The sequence below is a fragment of the Balaenoptera acutorostrata genome, chromosome 7 (assembly GCF_949987535.1).
Source record: "Balaenoptera acutorostrata chromosome 7, mBalAcu1.1, whole genome shotgun sequence".
NCBI lineage: Eukaryota > Metazoa > Chordata > Mammalia > Artiodactyla > Balaenopteridae > Balaenoptera > Balaenoptera acutorostrata.
In genome coordinates, this window is record NC_080070.1 from 37,561,479 (window position 1) to 37,582,737 (window position 21,259).

Below are 21,259 nucleotides of genomic sequence, written 5' to 3' on the forward strand. Positions count from 1 at the left end.
AGGAACCAAATAGTGGCAGAAAGTAACAGTGTGCAATGAAATCTCAAGAGAACTTAGATAGCTTAAAAATAATTGCAGCTTTAGAAGGTACCTGTAGCTTGAAATCAATGAAAAAGTTTTTCCACTTACTTGGCCTGAAATTCCTGCCCTTCAAGAGAAGTAGCCTCCAGAAGGACACTGTTAAGTTGTACACGTGTGACACTGGAGATTTGAGGAGGCCCCATGTCCCGTCCCATTTTCTCCCAAACTTCCAAGAGACCTTGTTCTATCAATCACCACCACTCCATTCCTGGAACTTGACCTTTCTGCTGTCTTCTTATATTCAGCATTTAAATACATTCATAACTCTGCTGCCTCTAGTAAAAGGGGGAAACTCCTCTCAATTCTGTATCTCCCTCCAGTTACCATGCCACCTCACCTTTTCACAATCAAATATCATCTTCTATTCATTTCTCCATCCATGACAGCCAGATTTCCTTCACCATTTCTATTCCCAAGGTAACCAATAATGTCATGGCTCCTAATCCAGAGACACTTCTTCGTCCTTAGATTGCCCGATTTCTCAGCACCATCTGACACAGTTTACCATTCTGCCCTTCTTATTATGCTCTTTCCTTGGCCTTCAAAATATCATAAGCATCTGGTTTTCCTCTTACTTCTCTGACCACGCTCTTTCAGTCTCCTCTGCAGTTTCCACTTCTTCCTTAAATGTTGTTTTTGATCCTTAAAGTGCTACCTTAGGCCTTTCATGCTTCTCTCTTAACACTCTCTCCTTGGGAAATCTCATACCATAGACATAACAATGGTAATCAACTATATTAGGGCCACTATTAACTATTTCAGTACCTTTGTACAGACTAGAAAAAGATATTCCTCCCTGCTTACACCTGCCAGACAGAGGTTATAATAAATATGCAAATCTACTATGTCTATGATATTAATGGTATCACCTTAGGTGTGGCACCTTTGTGATATGCACAACTCATACAAAAATGTATGGGGGAGGAGCTTCAAGATGGTGGAAGAGTTAGAAGTGGAGATCAATAACCAACCAAGATGGCAGAGTAGAAGGATGTGCTCTCACACCCTCTTGTGAGAACACCAGAGTCACGGCTACCTGCTGGACAATCATCGACAGGAGGACACTGGAGCTGACCAGAAAGGGTACCCAAATCCAAAGACAAAGGAGAAGCCACAATGAGATGGTAGGAGGAGTGCAATCACAGTAAAATCAAATCCCGAAACTGCTGGGTGGGTGACTCACAGAATGCAGAACACTTACACCACAGAACTCCACCCACTGGAGTGAAGGTTCTGAGCCCCACTTCAGGCTTCCAAACCTGGGGGTCCGGCAACGGGAGGAGGAATTCCTAGAGAATCTGACTTCGAAGGCTAGTGGGATTTCACTGCAGGACTTCAACAGGACTGGGGGAAACAGAGACTCCACCCTTGGAGGGCACACAGAAAGTAGTGTGAGCATCGGGACCCAGGGGAAAGAGCAGTGACCCCAGGGGAGACTGAGCCAGACCTACCTTCTAGTGTTGGAGGGTCTCCTGCAGAGGCGGGGGGTGGCTGTGGCTCACCGTGGGGATGAGGACACTGACGGCTGAGGTTCTGGGGGGTGCTCCCTGGTGTGAGGCCTCCCAGAGTCTGTCACTGGCCCCACCAAACAGCCGAGGTAGGCTCCAGTGTTGTGTTGTCTCAGGTCAAACAACCAACAGGGAGGAAACCCAGCCCCACCCATCAGCAGTCAATCAGATTAAAGTTTTACTGAGCTCTGCCCACCAGAGCAACAGTCAGCTCTACCCACCACCAGTCCCTCCCATCAGGAAACTTACACAAGCCTCTTAGATAGCCTCATCCACCAGAGGGCAGACAGCGAGGCAAAAAAAACTACAATCCTGCAGCCTGTGGAAAAAAAACATATTCACAGAAAGACAGACAAGATGAAAAGGCAGAGGGCTATGTACCAGATGAAGGAACAAGATAAAACCCCAGAAAAACAACTAAATGAAGTGGAGATAGGCAACCTTCCAGAAAAAGAATTCAGAATAATGATAGTGAAGATGATCCAGGACCTCGGAATAAGAATGGAGGCAAAGATCAAGAAGATGCAAGAAATGTTTAAAAAACACCTAGAAGAATTAAAGAACAAACAAACAGAGATGAACAATACAATAACTGAAATGAAAACTACACTAGAAGGAATCAATAGCAGAATAACTGAGGCAGAAGAATGGATAAGTGACCTGGAAGACAGAATGGTGGAATTCACTGCTGCAGAACAGAATAAAGAGAAAATAATGAAAAGAAAAGAAGACAGCCTAAGAGACCTCTGGGACAACATTAAACGCAACAACATTCCCATTATAGGGGTCCCAGAAGAAGAAGAGAGAGAGAAAGGATCCGAGAAAATATTTGAACAGAATATAGTCAAAAACTTCCCTCACATGGGAACGGAAATAGACACCCAAGTCCAGGAAGCGTAGCAAGTCCCATACAGGATAAACCCAAGGAGAAACATGCCGAGACACATAGTAATCAAATCGGAAAAAATAGAGACAAACAAAAATTATTCAAAGCAGCAAGGGAAAAATGACAAATAATATACAAGGGAACTCCCATAAGGTTAACAGCTGATTTCTCAGCAGAAAATCTACAAGCCAGAAGGGGGTGGCATGATATACTTAAAGCGATGAAAGGGAAGAACCTACAACCAAGATTACTCTACCTGGCAAGGATCTCATTCAGATTCGATGGAGAAATCAAAAGCTTTACAGACAAGCAAAAGCTAAGAGAATTCAGCACCACAAAACCAGCTCTACAACAAATGCTAAAGGAACTTCTCTAAGTGGGAAACACAGAGAAGAAAAGGACCTACAAAAACAAACTGAAAACAATTAAGAAAATGGTCATAGGAACATACATATCGATAATTACCTCAAACGTGAATGGATTAAAGGCTCCAACCAAAAGACACAGGCTTGCTGAATGAATACAAAAACAAGACCCATATATATGCTGTCTACAAGAGACCCACTTCAGACCTAGGGACACATACAGACTGAAACTGAGGGGATGGAAAAAGATATTCCATGCAAATGGAAATCAAAAGAAAGCTGGAGTAGCAATACTCATATCAAATATAAATAGACTTAAAAATAAAGAATGTTACAAGAGACAGGGAAGAACCCTACATAATGATCAAGGGATCAATCCAAGAAGAAGATATAACAACTATAAATATATATGCACCCAACATGGGAGCACCTCAATACATAAGGCAACTGCTAACAGCTATAAAAGAGGAAATCGACAGTAACACAATAATAGTAGGGGACATTAACACCTCACTTACACCAATGGACAGATCATCCAAAATGAAAATAAATAAGGAAACAGAAGCTTTAAATGACACAATAGACCAGATAGATTTAATTGATATTTATAGGACATTCCATCCAAAAACAGCAGATTACATTTTCTTCTCAAGTGCACATGGAACATTCTCCAGGATAGATCACATCTTGGGTCATGAATCAAGCCTCACTAAATTTAAGAAAAGTGAAATCATATCAGGCATCTTTTCTGACCACAATGCTATGAGATTAGAAATGAATTACAGGGAAAAAAAGATAAAAAACACAAACACATGGAGGCTACACAATACAGTACTAAATAACCAAGAGATCACTGACGAAATCAAAAAGGAAATCAAAAAATGCCTAGAGAAAAATGACAATGAAAACACAACGATCCAAAACCTATGGGATGCAGCAAAAGCAGTTCTAAGAGGGAAGTTTACAGCTATACAAGCCTACCTCAAGAAACAAGAAAAATCTCAAATAAACAATCTAACCTTACAACTAAAGGAACTAGAGAAAGAAGAACAAACAAAACCCAAAGTTAGCAGAAGGAAAGAAATCATAAAGATCAGAGCAGAAATAAATGAAATAGAAACAAAGAAAACAATAGCAAAGATCAATAAAACTAAAAGCTGGTTCTTTGAGAAGATAAACAAAATTAATAAGCCATTAGCCAGACTCATCAAGAAAAAGAGGGAGAGGACTCAAATCAATAAAATTAGAAATGAAAAAGGACAAGTTACAAGAGACACCGCAGAAATACAAAGCATCCTAAGAGACTGCTACAAACAACTCTATGTCAATAAAATAGACAACCTGGAAGAAATGGACAAATTCTTAGAAAGATATAACCTTCCAAGACTGAACCAGGAAGGAATAGAAAATATGAACAGACCAATCACAAGTAATGAAATTGAAACTGTGATTAAAAATCTTCTAACAAACAAGAGTCCAGGACCAGATGGCTTCACAGGTGAATTCTACCAAACAATTAGAGAAGAGCTAACACCCATCCTTCTCAAACTCTTCCAAAAAATTGCAGAGGAAGGAACACTCCCAAACTCATTCTATGAGGCCACCATCACCCTGATATCAAAACGAGACAAAGATACTACAAAAAAACGAAATTACAGACCAATATCACTGATGAATATAGATGCAAAAATCCTGAACAAAATACTAGCAAGCAGAATCCAACAACACATTAAAAGGATCATACACTATGATCAAGTGGGATTTATCCCAGGGATGCAAGGATTCTTCAATATATGCAAATCAATCAATGTGATACACCATATTAACAAATTGAAGAATAAAAACCATATGACCATCTCAATAGATGCAGAAAAGGCTTTTGCCAAAATTCAACACCCATTTATGATAAAAACTCTCCAGAAAGTGGGCATAGAGGGAACCTACCTCAACATAATAAAGGCCATATATGACAAACCCACAGCAAACATCATTCTCAATGGTGAGAAACTGAAAGCATTTACTCTAAGATGAGGAATGAGACAAGGATGTCCACTCTCACCACTATTATTCAACATAGTTTTGGAAGTCCAAGCCACAGCAATCAGAGAAGAAAAAGAAATAAAAGGAATACAAATTGGAAAAGGAGTAAAACTATCACTTTTTGCAGATAACATGATACTATACCTAGAAAATCCTAAAGATGCCACCATAAAATTACTAAAGTTAATCAATGAATTCGGTAAAGTTGCAGGAAACAAAATTAATGCACAGAAATCTCTTGCATTCCTGTACACTAATGATGAAAAATCTGAAAGAGAAATTAAGGAAACACTCCCATTTACCACTGCAACAAAAAGAATAAAATACCTGGGAATAAACCTACCTAAGGAGACAAAAGACCTGTATGCAGAAAACTACAAGACACTGATGAAAGAAATTAAAGATGATACCAACAGATGGAGAGATATACCATGTTCTTGGATTGGAAGAATCAACATTGTGAAAATAACTCTACTACCCAAAGCAATCTACAGATTCAGTGCAATCCCTATCAAACTACCAATGTCATTTTTCACAGAACTAGAATAAAAAGTTTACAAATTTTATGGAAACACAAGAGACCCCGAATAGCCAAAGCAATCTTGAGAAAGAAAAACGGAGCTGGAGGAATCAGGCTTCCTGACTTCAGACTATAATACAAAGCTACAGTAATCAAGACAGTATGGTACTGGCAGAAAAACAGAAATATAGATCAATGGAACAGGATAGAAAGCCCAGAGATAAACCCACGCCCATATGGTCACCTTATGTTTGATAAAGGAAGCAAGAATATACAATGGAGAAAAGACAGCCTCTTCAATAGGTGGTGCTGGGAAAACTGGACAGCTACATGTAAAAGAATGAAATTAGAACACTCCCTAACACTAAACACAAAAACAAACTCAAAATGGATTAAAGACCTAAATGTAAGGCCAGACACTATAAAACTCTTAGAGGAAAACATAGGCAGAACACTCTATGACATTAACCACAGCCAGATCCTTTTTGACCTACCTCCTAGAGAAATGGAAATTAAAAACAAAAGTAAACAAATGGGACCTAATGAAACTTCAAAGCTTTTGCACAGCAAAGGAAACCATAAATAAGACAAAAAGACAACCCTCAGAATGGGAGAAAATATTTGCAAATGAAGCAACTGACAAAGGATTAATCTCCAAAATTTACAAGCAGTTCATGCAGCTCAATATCAAAAAAACAAAAAACCCAATCCAAAAATGGGCAGAAGACGTAAACAGACATTTCTCCAAAGAGGATATTCAGATTGCCAGCAAACACATGAAAGGATACTCAACATCATTAATCATTAGAGAAATGCAAATCAAAACTACAATGAGATATCACCTCACACCAGTCAGAATGGCCATCATCAAAAAATCTACAAACAATAAATGCTGGAGAGGGTAAGAAGAAAAGGGAACCCTCTTGCACTGTGGGTGGGAATGTAAATTGATACAGCCACTATGGAGAACAGTATGGAGGTTCCTTTAAAAACTAAAAATAGGGCTTCCCTGGTGGTGCAGTGGTTGAGAATCTGCCTGCCAATGCAGGGGATATGGGTTCGAGCCCTGGTCTGGGAAGATCCCACATGCCGCGGAGCAACTAGGCCCGTGAGCCACAACTACTGAGCCTGCACGTCTGGAGCCTGTGCTCCGCAATGAGAGGCCGCGACAGTGAGAGGCCCACACACTGTGATGAAGAGTGGCCCCACTCGCCACAACTAGAGAAAGCTCTCGCACAGAAACGAAGACCCAACACAGCCAAAAATAAAAATAAATAAATAAATTTAAAAAACAAAAACAAACTAAAAATAGAACTACCATATGACCCAGCAATCCCACTAGTGGGCATATACCCTGAGAAAACCATAATTCAGTAAGACACATGTACCACAATGTTCACTGCAGCTCTATTTACAGTAGCCAGGACATGGAAGCAACCTAAGTGTCCATCAACAGATGAACGGATAAAGATGTGGCACATATATACAACGGAATATTACTCAGCCATAAAAAGAAACGAAATTAAGTCATTGTAGTGAGGTAGATGGACCTAGAGTCTGTCATACAGAGTGAAGTTAGTCAGAAAGAGAAAAACAAATACCGTATGCTAACACATATATATGGAATCTAAAAAAAAAAATGGTCATGGAGAACCTAGGGGCAGGACAGCAATAAAGACACAGACCTACTAGAGAATGGACTTGAGGACACAGGGAGGGGGAAATGTTAGCTGGGACAAAGTGAGAGAGTGGCATGTACATATATACACTATCAAATGTAAAACCGATAGCTAGTGGGAAGCAGCCGCACAGCAAAGGGAGATCAGCTCGGTGCTTTGTGACCACCTAGAGGGGTGGGATAGGGAGGGTGTGAGGGAGGGAGACGCAAGAGTGAAGAGATATGGAGAGATATATATATATGTATAGCTGATTCACTTTGTTATAAAGCAGAAACTAACACACCATTGTAAAGCAATTATACTCCAATAAAGATGTTAAAAAAAAATGTATGGGTATGATTCCCAAATACACAACTCTAGCTTCAGATATAACATTGGCTAACACTTATTTAGGACTTACTATGTGTCATTCACTGTTCTAAGCACTTAACATATATTAGCTCATTTAATCCTCACAGAAACCTGTAAGGCTGGTACTATTATTATCCCCACTGCACAGATAAGAAAACCAAGGTACAAGAAGGTTAAATAATTTGTCCAATCTTTATAAATGGTGGAATCAGTATTCAAACCCAGGCAACCTATGTACAAAGCTCACATGTTTAACCATTTTATAATATTGTTTACTGAAAAATTCTTGTTTGACATCTCTGGGATACCTCAAACTCAACATATACAAAATTGAGCTCATTACTCCTTACCCAAATCTGCTTCTCTTCCTGAATTCTCTGAACATTAATTAGCCTTGCTTTCTTAGTCTTTTTTACCTTTGATTGTCAATCTATCTCATAAAATCTCTCTATCACCATCCCCTATTCTAGGTTCTTACTGATACCCATGAATCAGAAGACTAGAAAGGAAAGCTTGCACAAGAATATAAGCCCTATGACCCAGATAATTTTTTTCTTCACTGCTATATCCTCCAAGACAAGAAGAGCTCTTGAAACACAAGAAATGTTTAATAAATATTTGTGGAATAACTGAATTTAGATCTGAACTTGCTTTTTACTTCTTTTATTTGTCTTTCAGTTGATCCCTAAAAATATCAGCTAGACATCCTCACTATAATACTCAGCACACAGTCCTAGCACTTATCACAACCAGTCAGAATCCCCCACTAAAGGCTGGGATCCTCTAGCCTCTTTCATTCACCATTTAATCCCTAAAACCCAGCACAGTACCCAGCACGATATGTATTTGTTGAATGAATAAATAAATGGATGCATGAATGATTGCAGATTTCCTCTACTTCTCTGGCTCAAGCAATCTCATTGCTCACCTGAATCACTGCAGTAGCTTTCTAACTGGATGGACTATTTTCAGTATTTCAGCCCCCGCTTCCAGACCACTTTCTGTACGTTAGTCAAAATGAGCTTTCTAAAATCAAACTTGATAATGTCCCTGCACTATTTAAAACTCCTGAATGGCTCCCTAATGCTCTTAGGATAAAGTCTAAGCTCTCTGATGTATCTTATAAAGCCACTTTTAACCTGAGCCCTGTGTACCTCTATCACCTAATCTATTTTCAATCCCTGTTTACATGCCATTCCCCAGACATACTGAATGTTTCCTGCTCCCGTGAGCAAGTCATGCCCTCTCTTTACTCAGAAATTTTTTACTTGCTTTAGCCCGGAACACTGACTTCCAACCACCCCTTTCTCTTGGTTAAGACATTTCTCCTTCCAGGAAGCCATCCCTGATCCCTCAAATCTGGATTAGGTGCACATCCTAAGTGGTTCCCCTGCCATGGAAATCTTCAGCACACAGTGTTTTGTCTATTTACTTCCCCATCTTCCCCTCTTGACTGTAAGATCTGTGGAGACAAGTATTGCATCCATCTATTTCACCACTGCCTTCCACAGCAGGTACCACAGTGCCTGGCATCTGGCAGGTCCTTAGAATATACTGGTTGAATAAATAATATCCTCTAACTCTTTCCCGTAAGCTCAGAATAGTTTATCAGATGAGTTCACTGTCATGTTAGATAGTATGAGAACCTAGACCTTAAAGAAGAAAATAAGGGAGAAATAAGTCTCAGGGGGAGGAAGTGTTGAGTATTAGTTTAAAAGCAAAACATTCTGGATTAAAAATAGAGTCTATCAGGCACAAGTGTAAAGGACAAGCTCAGGGGGTCAGCGGCCATGGGATATGGCTCCAGTACCCACAGCAGGACAGGGAAGACTGAAAATTGCTGGGGACTTAAAATTAAGCTTTTCCAGTGAGAGGTGGAAGACTTTGGGAACAGACCTATCTGTCAGTTATGGGAGGAAATCCAACACAGAGATAAAAAAAAGGGCAGCAACAGCCAATAACAGATACATGCTGAATGAATAAATAAATGGATGGATGGATGAATGCTGATTTCCTGATTCTCCGGGAGGCTGGCAAGAGAGTAACCCAGTCTTCTGATGGAAAAGCTGACCATGACAGTGAAGAAGTCAGAGAAGGCAATGTAGGACAGACAGCATTAAATTGATTTCTTGCATTCTTTCTCCAGATATACCAGAGAGTGCCAAGTAATTTAGAATTATTATCTCACTAAATCTTATGCGAAATAGGCACTATTACTCATTTGATTTTGCAAATGAGAAAACTGAGGCTCTGAGAAAAAAATAACTTGCTAGTGATGAATGGCATCAAGATTTAAGTATATGTCTGTCTGCCTCCCAAGCCCAAGCTCTGACTTTCCATGATCTCCTGCCTTGCATCATAATAAGCACCATATACTGGTGCTTACTCCTCTCTGCCAGATTAATTGCATTAATTCTCTCATTTAAGCCCCCCTACAACTCTAATTAGATAGAACCTGAGACTTAGAAAGGAAGAGTATTTTGCCTGATGTCAAACAGGCAAAAAGAGATGGAGTTGGATTTTAAACCTAGGTCTGCCTGTCTCCAAAGCGCAAATGCTTACCCTTTGCATTGTTATCCCAGCTCTTAAAAATTAATCTTTACCAGGAGACGAGTCCTGGATTAGGGCCACACAATTAACAAGGGTTTGTTGGGATAGAGTCTCAGCACTGAGCTAGAAATGAAGGGCTTGAATCTTTCCTGCAGCCAGCCCTGGCCATGATTGATCTTAGTAGCAGCCAGTCTGGTTGGGATGAGCGGTGGGTGAACTGGGAGGAGAGGTCCATGAAGAGAAGGGAGGAGGAGTGCCAGGCAATCTGGACAGAGCCTGTCCAGAGGACCCATGGTCCCAGTGATGCAGAGTTGAGAAATACGCAGGCTAGATACCCAGCCAAGAATGAATGGCAGCTGACAGAAATAATAAATGGCAAAGGAAGGATGTAGAATAAGCAGTATAAAATCCTCTTAACCACTTAAAGTTTGGTTAGCAAAACTTCTAACTATAAACCAAGACACATTTACACACTTATGCAAGTTTCTGTTCACTTTATGTCCTATAACTTGGTCATTCTGCAATGTTGTGATGAGACAGAATTTTCACTGCTATAACCATTTAATATAGAGTATTTTTTTTAGGTTATTTGGACACAGTCACATACCATACAACTCATATGAAGAGACTGGGGAATGACCTTTTGTTTAACTCCAGGAAAAAATCCACGATATGAAATGATCTAGAAGAGATCAGCAGTGTGATGATTGTGAAAGGTTTTTTCTCTCTCTCTCTCAGCTTGCCTTGTTTTCTCCAATGTTTGTAGTATAATTGGATTACATTAAAAACAATAATGACTGTTAATTAGAAGATTTAAATTAGGCTGCAAATATTTTTCCTTTCTAATATGTTAATTGCCAAAGAAGAAAGTCTATGTGGAAACTCTGGGGAGAATCTACCAAATAAGAAAGAGCTGTCTCAAAGCAAATGTTCCAAGAGACAGCTAATTCCTTTGTTTGTTTGTTTTATACGTTCATACTGTAGGAGGGAAAAACCATCAGATGATATTTTTATTCTTCTCCTTGTTAAGAGTTTGGCAATGTAGTGGGATGGTAAGAGTGATAGATTCAAAGTTAGGAATGTGGAGTTGGGTTCTGGGTATACCACTAACTAGCGATGTAACATTGGGCAAATCTCCCTTCTGTAGGCTTCTTCTGTCACATCTGTAAAAATATCCTAATCTCTTTCACTACTGAGATACAATGATGCTAAACTAATTGATTCTAACAGCTCTAACACGTTGAGTGTTCCAGTATTGAAATCCTGATTGTGAGCATACCTACACCACAGTAGTAGTTATGGTAGTAATTCATTTAACAGAAATTTGCAACTGGTGACCATTCACCCACTTCCTTCAATACCTAGTCCTTAGCAGTTTCAAAGCAAGAAATAATGCTAGAATGAAAACAGAAGCCAAATTTCCCCCACGGAACCCTGAGAGTAGTCCTGTAGCACCTGCTTCTCTATTTTGTTCATTACAAAAAATAAAATAAAATCTCCGTGTCCATCTGGTATCATTCAAAGGTTGCCAACCTGGCACCATTTGTGGATATTAAATTCACTGACTCTTATCTAAAACAAATTTTATACTTTCTGTTCATAGGCTTAGCATGAATGGAATTAGCAGATTTTGCCATAAGTAGTTAGCGACAATTATTTCCAATAAACAAACCACATATTCCATATAACTAATTTTATCCCATGCTCTTCAAAAGAGGTTACAGAAATGGCAATTTAAATTTGGGGAAAAAATAAAACAATCCTAAAAAAGTGCTTAGCGTTTATTTTTAAATGACTAATAATTTGAAATCTAATATCATATTAAATGACTCATTAGAAAATAGATAACTAAACCTTCAAAAAAACTGGAAATGATTATTCAACTGGATGCACATAAAGATACATTATATACCACCAAATATATCAAATAATAGCCAAATAACTATTTTTAATAAAATGTAACTGGCTATAGACACAATCTCAGGAACCTCCATAATTAAAGAAGTAATAAGGAAACAGGAAAACAATGCATATTCATTCCAATAAATATAGTACCACAGGTATGTATAATCAACCTAATGAACTGGTGAAACGGTTCTATAACTATTATCACATGAAAGTTAAATTTTCTGTTTATTCTTAAAACATTGTCAAATATTCATTTGGGCTCTATTCTTCTGGAAAATAAAAGTGAGAAAAATCACTAAATCTTTTGATGCTTTTAATTTGTGTGAAATTCTACAGTGGTCCTGTGTAAGCTAAAGTTCAGGTTTCCTATTATAAAATTTATTTCTATCGAATGAAAGAATAATATTTTTCTTAAAAATTTTATAACATAAATTTCCTAGAACAGGTTAAAATACCTAAAGATTTTTCCGAAGAGTCCTAAGTGGTTCTTTTCCTTTCCCAAGGAGTTAATTCCATGTTGATGTCCAATCCTGAGTAAAACCAAGACTTTGCGGTGAGAGAAGTGACATTATCCTTTGCCCAGAGCTTCACAGCAGACATTGTTCCTGTGTGTGGCACTAAAGATAGTTTTTCCTGAGGAGTAATATCCAAGAGAAACAGAAGACTGAAGATACATGGAAAGTGGGCAAGTTATATATGAATTGCATGGAAGAGACAGCGTATAGTCCCCTCCCCACTCTACTTGCAGTGGTTCATCAAACACAGGAGCTCATCTCTGTCTTCCCAGGGAAAGTACTTTCCAAAAGGAAGCTGGATTTGGAGGGCAAAGTGTTGGAGGAGACATGGGGTAAGCTCAATTCATAGCTACAAATTGTTAGCATTCTATAAAGAGAATTTATGGCCAATTAAATGTGTGTTATTTAAATGAAAATTATCATATGTCTCCCTAAATACAAACAGAATACCCACCATTTATTACAAGCACTATGTGCCAAGCACTGTGTTATGTGCTTTATATATGTTATTTAATTTAAAACTCAAAAAAAACTCTGCAAAGTAAATGTTTTGATCTCCTTCTTAAAGATAAGGATATTGAAGCTGAGAGAGGTTAAATGATTTGCTCAAAGTCACTGGGGATATATGGTAGAACTGGAATCCAAATTTAGGCTTAGCTAATTCAAAAGCAAATGCTCTATTTGCCAATAACAAAATGTCTTATCAAGTCAACAACGTATGGCTCAAGACTATCAACAAGTAAAATGGTAAGCGTTACTCATTTGTAGGTCCTCAAGTTCCATCCTTCAACTCAATTAGGCAGCAAAAATAAAAGAGAAGTTACAAACAGAATGATTAGAAGAAAGGAGGGGAGCTAAGATTAAATGAGGAGAGGCCATACTAGCAATTCCTAGGCATATCTCAGAAAAGATACGTCTAAATAATGCACTCAACACCCATTTATGATAAAAACTCTCCAGAAAGTGGGCATAGAGGGAACCTACCTCAACATAATAAAGGCCATATATGACAAACCCACAGCAAACATCATTCTCAATGGTGAAAAACTGAAAGCATTTACTCTAAGATCAGGAACAAGACAAGGATGTCCACTCTCACCACTATTATTCAACATAGTTTTGGAAGTCCTAGCCATGGCAATCAGAGAAGAAAAAGAAATAAAAGGAATACAAATTGGAAAACAAGAAGTAAAACTGTCACTGTTTGCAGATGACATGATACTATACATAGAGAATCCTAAAAATGCCACCAGAAAACTACTAGAGCTAATCAATGAATTTGGTAAAGGTGCAGGATACAAAATTAATGCACAGAAATCTCTTGCATTCCTATACACTAATGATGAAAAATCTGAAAGAGAAATTATGGAAACACTCCCATTTACCACTGCAACAAAAAGAATAAAATACCTAGGAATAAACCTACCTAGGGAGACAAAAGACCTGTAAGCCGAAAACTATAAGACACTGATGAAAGAAATTAAAGATGATACCAACAAATGGAGAGATATACCATGTTCCTGGATTGGAAGAATTAATACTGTGAAAATGACTATACTACCCAAAGCAATCTACAGATTCAATGCAATCCCTATCAAATTACCAATGGCATTTTTTACGGAAGTAGAACAAATCATCTTAAAATTTGTATGGAGACACAAAAGACCCCAAATAGCCAAAGCAGTCTCAAAGGAAAAAAATGGAGCTGGAGGAATCAGATGCCCTGACTTCAGACTATACTACAAAGCTACAGTAATCAAGACAATATGGTACTGGCACAAAAACAGAAACATAGATCAATGGAACAAGACAGAAAGCCCAGAGCTAACCCACGCACCTATGGTCAACAAATCTATGACAAAGGAGGCAAAGATATACAATGGAGAAAAGACAGTCTCTTCAATAAGTGGTGCGGGGAAAACTGGACAGCTACATGTAAAAGAATGAAATTAGAACACTCCCTAACACCATAAACAAAAATAAACTCAAAATGGATTCGAGACCTAAATGTAAGACTGGACACTATAAAACTTTTAGAGGAAAACATTGGAAGAACACTCTTTGACATAAATCACAGCAAGATCGTTTTTGATCCACCTCCTAGAGTAATGGAAATAAAAACAAAAATAAACAAATGGGACCTAATGAAACTTCAAAGCTTTTGCATAGCAAAGGAAACCATAAACAAGACGAAAAGACAACCCTCAGAATGGGAGAAAATATTTGCAAACATATCAACGGACAAAGGATTAATCTCCAAAATATATAAACAGTTCATGCAGCTCAATATTAAAGAAACAAACAACCCAATCCAAAAATGGGCAGAGGACCTAAACAGACATTTCTCCAAAGAAGACATACAGATGGCCAAGAAGCACATGAAAAGTTGCTCAACATCACTAATTATTAGAGAAATGCAAATCAAAACTACAATGAGGTATCACCTCACACCAGTTAGAATGGGCATCATCAGAAAATCTACAAACAACAAATGCTGGAGAGGGTGTGGAGAAAAGGGAACCCTCTTGCACTGTTGGTGGGAATGTAAACTGATACAGCCACTATGGAGAACAGTATGGAGGTTCCTTAAAAAACTAGAAATAGAATTACCATATGACCCAGCAATTCCACTACTGGGCATATACCCAGAGAAAACCATAATTCAAAAAGACACATGCACCCCAATGTTCATTGCAGCACTATTTACAATAGCCAGGTCATGGAAGCAACGTAAATGCCCATCGACAGACAGATGAATGGATAAAGAAGTTGTGGTACATATACACAATGGAATATTACTCAGCCATAAAAAGGAATGAAATTGAGTCATTTGTTGAAACGTGGATGGATCTAGAGACTGTCATACAGAGTGAAGTAAGAAAGTGAAAAACAAATATCGTATATTAACGCATGTATGTGGAACCTAGAAAAATGGTACAGATGAACCGGTTTGCAGGGCAGAAGTTGAGACACAGATGTAGAGAACAAATGTATGGACACCAAGGGTGGAAAACCACAGTGGGGTGGGGATGGTGGTGTGCTGAATTTGGCGATTGGGATTGACATGTATACACTGATGTGTATAAAATTGATGACTAATAATAACCTGCAGTATAAAAAAACAAACAAACAAAAAACAACTAATACTAAACTTTCTTTGGGTTATTTGTATGGAAATATGTTAATATAAATGTTTCAGACATTAAAAAACAAAAACAAAAAAAACACAAACACCCCAATCAAAAAGTGGGCAGAAGTCTTAAATAGACATTTCTCCAAAGAAGACATACAGATGGCCAAGAAGCACATGAAAAGCTGCTCAACATCACTAATTATTTGAGAAATGCAAATCAAAACTACAATGAGGTATCACCTCACACCAGTTAGAATGGGCAACATCAGAAAATCTACAAACAACAAATGCTGGAGAGGGTGTGGAGAAAAGGGAACCCTCTTGCACTGTTGGTGCAAATGTAAATTGATACAGCCACTATGGAGAACAGTACGGAAGTTCCTTAAAAAACTAAAAATAGAATTACCAAATGACCCAGCAAGCCCACTACTGGGCATATACCCAGAAAAAACCATAATTCAAAAAGAAACATGCACCCCAATGTTCATTGCAGCACTATTTACAATAGCCAGGTCATGGAAGCAACCTAACTGCCCATCGACAGACAAATGGATAAAGGTGTGGTACATATATACAATGGACTATTACTCAGCCATATAAAGGAACAAAATTGGGTCATTTCTAGAGATGTGGATGGACCTAGAGACTGTCATACAGAGTGAAGTAAGTCAGAAAGAGAAAAACAAATATCATGTATTAACGCATATATGTGGCATCTAGAAAAATGGTACAGATGAACCAGTTTGCAAGGCAGAAATAGAGACACGTGTAGGGAACAAACATATGGACACTAAGGGGGGAAAGCGGGGGGTGGTAGGATGAACTGGGAGATTGGGATTGACATATATACACTAATATGTATGAAATAGATAACTAATAAGAACTTGCTGTATTAAAAAATTAAAATAAAATTCAAAGAAAAAAGAAAGAAAAGTTTGGCATGAATCTGTTTTTGTGTTCCCAAATGACAACATTTTATTCATTGTTGCTTTTTTGAGGTTACAGAACTGAGAAGTCCAGAATTTATCCTCCTGGTTTTGTATTTGCATTTCTCAGCATTATGTTAGTGTGTCTTGTGGCAGACAAGATGAGGTGAACAACACCTACACTGAAAATCCTCTGGGAAACAATAGATAGCATTCAGAGTAAATCTATAAAGTGTATCATCGACTTACACACTAAAAGGGTGCTTTTGGCTGCTTTGCACAACTTTACTCCTGCATACACAGAAAAAAAAACAGATCTGTTTTCTCATTTATCCTCACAACCCCCTTTTGAATTAGGAAATAATATCTTACAGTAAGAGAAAGCTAAAGCATACTGGTTATAAAAAATTGAGCCTCATGTATTAGATTCTCTAGTTTTTTATTTTTGGTTGTTTTTTGTTTGTTTGGTTGGTTGGTTGGTTTTTTGTTTTCTTTTTTGGTTTTTTTTGGGGGGGGGGTTGTTTGGTTCCTTTCAGTTTGGTTTTGGCTGATTATTCCATCGTCTCAAAAAATGATGTTTCAGGGCTTCCCTTGTGGCACAGTGGTCAAGAATCCGCCTGCCAATGCAGGGGACATGGGTTCAAGCCCTGGTCCAGCAAGATGCCACATGCCGCAGAGCAACTAAGCCCGTGCGCCACAACTACTGAGCCTGTGCTCTAGAGCCCGCAGGCCACAACTACGGAGCCCGCGGTGCTACAGCACATGCTCTGCAACAAGAGAAGCCACTGCAATGAGAAGCCCGCGCACCGCAACAAAGAGTAGCCCCCACTCGCCACAACTAGAGAAAGCCCACACGCAGCAACGAAGACCCAACACAGCCAAAAATAAATTAAGTAAATAAATAAATTTTTTTAAAATGATGTTTCTATACTAAGATTTCTATGTTTAAAAATCTTCCGATATCGGGCTTCCCTGGTGGCGCAGTGGTTGAGAATCTGCCTGCTAATGCAGGGGACACGGGTTCGAGCCCTGGTCTGGGAAGATCCCACATGCCGCGGAGCAACTGGGCCCGTGAGCCACAATTGCTGAGCCTGCGCGTCTGGAGCCTGTGCCCCGCAACGGGAGGGGCCGCGATAGAGAGAGGCCCGCGCACCGCGATGAAGAGTGGCCCCCGCTTGCCGCAACTGGAGAAAGCCCTCGCACGAACCGAAGACCCAATACAGACAAAAATAATAAACAAACAAATAAATAAATAAATAAAAGAAAAAAAAAAAATCTTCCGATATCTAGATGAATAATTAAACATGCAACTAGTTATTTGGCTATAATTATTAAACAGTCATTTTAAATTATTCATCAATATTTGTTTCAATACCATATGCAGGCAACACAGGAGAAATAAAGAGTAATAAAATTGCACGTCTGCCCTAAAGAAGCTTAGAATCTATTAATATAAAAAAGGAGAATGCATACATTATAATAATAAAATAATTATCATATAACTTGTGGAATATATGCCATAAGAGGGAAAAAGATCAGTACCAGCTAGGTGATGAGGAATGGCCTAATGGAGATGCAGCATTTGAGTTGGGTCTCCAAAGGTGAAAATTATTTGATATGAACAAAATGAAGAGTGAAAAATAGCAGCATTCAGAAGCATGAAATATTCACAGAGGCATAAAGTTGGGAAATTTTAAAGCCTGTTTGGGGGATGCCATATATTCTACTTGAACTATATCCAAAATATAAACAGAAAATATTCCCAGGAAAGTAAATTTGGGCTCACATTTGGAGGCTTGCATTGGCTGACTGCGTAGACAATCATAAGGAATTCAAAGAGTAGAGTTGTTTGTAAAAGGAATGCAATTAATTCCATTTTTAGACACTAAGGGCACAAAGTCATATGGGCTGAACCTCACCAAAGCAGAAGATAAAATGATTTACCAGGCAGAGGTGAATTTGATTAGAGAGGAGAACAGAACAGAAGAATTGCTACGAAAATGTCATAATGGCTCTGCAATAGCAAGGGCCCAGCTGAGATTACACAGCATAAATGGATATTGGGCCCAACAGCACTATTTTGTCATTTTATCCAACAAAGTTGGAACAGAGAAATGGGTGATGTGAGTAACTTATCATTGATAATGGATATGTCAGAAAGCCAAGACTGCAAAGAATTTTAGGATGCCACAGAAAATACTGAAGAGACACAAGAGGGCCAGCCTGGTTATGAAGGCAAGTGAATACTCTGGATCAATGGCCTGACAGAAGTGACAAGTCCACGATATGAGGATCACAAAAGGGAGGAAAAGAAAGAATAGGCATGAGGGAGGAGAAAACATGGTTGTAGCCAGACAAAGGAAGAATCACAGACAAGATACTGGTCACAGAGCATTATTTCATTACGATAGATTTCAAAGTATGTGTATGTCAATACTTAGGATTAAAATGCCAGTTTTTATTTGAAGTGAAAAAAGCAGAAGAAATACTCAGAGAAGATGAAAGGGTTTTCTCAAGGCACAATGGAAGAAACTAGTAGAGGATGAGGAGGGGAGGCAGTAGGGTAGAGCAGTTGTGAAGAGAGCTGAAATGGAAAAAATATATATTCCATAAGAGCCAGACAAGGGAGGAGGCCCTGATTGTCACAGAGATGAAGGAAGATGTAAGATCCAAGCAGAGAGCTGCAAAATTGTTTTACTTGGGTTTGGAGACTCGACTAATTCTGGTGGACCAACTGAAATGTGGGTGTATTTGTTTGTTAAGGCTGCTGTAACAAAGTAGCACAAACTGGGTGGCTTAAACAACAGAAACTTACTGTCTCAAGGTTCTGGAGGTTAGAAGGTTGAGATGAAGGTATGTGCAGGGTTGGTCCTTTCTGAGGACTGTGAGGGAGAATCTGTTTCATGCCTCTCGCCTAGCTTCTGGTGGTTTGTTGGCAATCTTTGGCATTCCTTGGCCTGTAGAAACATCACCCTGATCTCTGCCTTCATCTTCTTATGGAGTTCTCCCTGTGTGTGTGAGCCTATATACAAATTTCTTCATTTTGTAAAAACACCAAGTCATATTTGATCAGGGGCCTGCCCTACTCCAGCTTGATCTTATCTTAATTACATTTGCAACCACATCATTTCCAAAGAAGGTCACATTGGGAGGTACTGGGGGATTTTTTTTTTTAATAGTTGTTCACATAATTCATTAGATCTTTTTTTTTTTTTTGGTTGCGCCAGGTCTTGGTTGCAGCAGGCGTGCTCCTTAATTGCGGCTCACAGGATCCTTAGTTGCAGTTTGCTGGCTCCTTAGTTGTGGCATGAGAACTCTTAGTTTTGGCATGCATGTGGGGTCTAGTTCCCTGACCAAGGATCGAATCCGGGCCCCCTGCATTGGGAGTGTGGAGCCTTAACCACTGCGTAACCAGGGAAGTCCCCTGGGGGATTTTTAAAGCTTCAAAATATGAATTTTGGGGCAATACAAGTCAACCCATGATAGTAGACTTAGCAAAATATTGGTAGAATTGGAGCTGTGAGATCCAGTCTCCCTAGGGGCTATGTTTGGTCTGGATGTCTTCTCACAGTTTCCAGTAATGGAGAAGAAACAGGTAAAGGTGAATTTCTGCACGTTTGACCTCATGCAGACAAAGCTTTTGGATAATTGACTACAGTATTTGCTTTTTGTCTGGATGTTTAGACATTCATATATTCATAAACACAACCTGTGTGCATATAACTGTCTGCTAAAATGACTATATACAAGTCATCCAAATGCAAAGTTTGCAGGTGGGAATAATGTAAAGGATGACAAATTTGTAATATGATAATCCACAAGACAAGCATTACCATATTATCCTGAATTCCCATGGTGCTCTCTCTGTAAAACTAAAAGAAGAGTTCAGCCTCAGGCCACAAGACAATCAATATGAGGTTGATGAACCACAATTAAAACATGTCAAGATCTAAAAGTTATTGAAGACAAATCGTCCTTCATTGAAGATGTTTCTCAGAGAGAATAAATGATAGTCCTGGGAGAGCAGAAATCAGTTCTGGGAAGGTCTTAGCCTACTAATCCTTCAGGAAAAGCTGACAACATTCAAAATGCCAAGATTGTCAGCAATCTAGAAAAATACTCACCTTTTATAGCTTTGGTTTTCCAAGGAATCCCTCAAAAGTAAGATCTAAGAATCTAATGATAAGAAAACTTGACCTTTAATGTTCAAAAAAATAATAAAAAGGCTACAGTGAAAAATTTATACAAAACGTCATGACCTATGAAACTATTGTTTCAAGTACACATGGAGAATGATATGAAAGATTTTACTTTGATTTTTTATTTCCATTTTTTAAATTATTCCTCATTTTGTGACCTGTGTGATAATTTGAAAGGTGCTCATTATATATGCAATTTAGCTTTTAGGAAAAGAGTCAAAGCAAAATGAGCGTAAAATACTCTACCCCTTCACTTCTCACCTGGATTACTCCCACCTATTCATTTTTAGATCTAAGCTGATTTCCCACTACCACCCTTGCCCCCACTTTAAGTAAGTTTCTTTGAACTTTTCCTTTAAAATAGTAGAGTTCCAACTTGCATATGTATTTGTGAAAATTGTTTAATTCCTGCCTCTCTACACTAAATTCTAAACTTCACCAGACCAGGGATGATGTCCTTCTTGTTCCCACTGTATCCCCAGTCTAAATAGGTATTCCACAAATGAATAAGATTTGTGAATGAATAAAAACTGTAAGGTAGAAAAACTAAACAGTAAACAATATTTAGTCTAAGCTGCTTAACTAGTTCTGATAACAG